The sequence below is a fragment of the Misgurnus anguillicaudatus genome, chromosome 18 (assembly GCF_027580225.2).
Source record: "Misgurnus anguillicaudatus chromosome 18, ASM2758022v2, whole genome shotgun sequence".
NCBI classification, from domain to species: Eukaryota; Metazoa; Chordata; class Actinopteri; order Cypriniformes; family Cobitidae; genus Misgurnus; species Misgurnus anguillicaudatus.
The window spans coordinates 29,840,684-29,841,624 of record NC_073354.2 but is presented as its reverse complement, the minus strand read 5'-3'; positions in this window follow the sequence as shown (position 1 = coordinate 29,841,624).

Sequence of the window (941 nt, the reverse complement as noted above, 5' to 3'; positions counted from 1 at the left end):
TCTGTGTTTCCACCTCTCTGTTCTACCACTGCAACATGAGCAAAGTCAATCTTCACAAAGTCCATGCAATGTACTAGTCGGAAATAAACTGTATGTGAAGTATACCTACAGGACAGCTGAACCGGTGGATGATCAAACAAAATACATTATAGTATATTTAGTACCCATTTACTAAAATTGTCTTAATGTAATGAAAATACATTTATATTTTTCCCAAGCATGAAAAATCTTGAATACATGAAAAAAATTATCAAGCAAAATAATGTGATGCCTTATTCAAGCCATAGAGGACACTAGAGGTGCAAATAACCTGCACAATGTCCAACCATAAGAATAAAGTGTGTGTGTGTGTGTATGTATGTATGTATAGGGCTGTTAAGATTAATTGCATACAAAATAAAAGTTTGTGTTTGCATAATATAGCCTATGTGTGTGTGTGTATTGTGTATAATTATTATGTATATATAAATACACACATACATGTATAAATTAACTTATGTATATTTTTAATCAAATATATCAAAAGAAATATATTCATGTAAATGTCTCTTAAATACATATATGCATGTGTTTGTATTTTATATATACAAAATAATTACACACAGTGCACACACATGTATTATGCAAAAACAAACTTTTATTTTGTTATTTATGAGATTAATAATAAAAGTCTACAAAGACCCTACTACATAGTATAATATTAAATTTGTTACTTAAGAGTTTTATTTTGAGAAACTTTTTTTTTTTTTTAAAGGCTGAACCTTGACTATTAACACATACTTTTAGTATGTACGTGATAAATACGTCACTTATTTTCAAAATTAGTTCGTGAAATTTTCTTATCTTAACTGCTGAAGGTTATGTGACACACAAAATTCAATCACTCCCAGTAACAGTTTGCACTGTTCAGAGTCAAAGCATCGATAACGCCCCTTAGCATA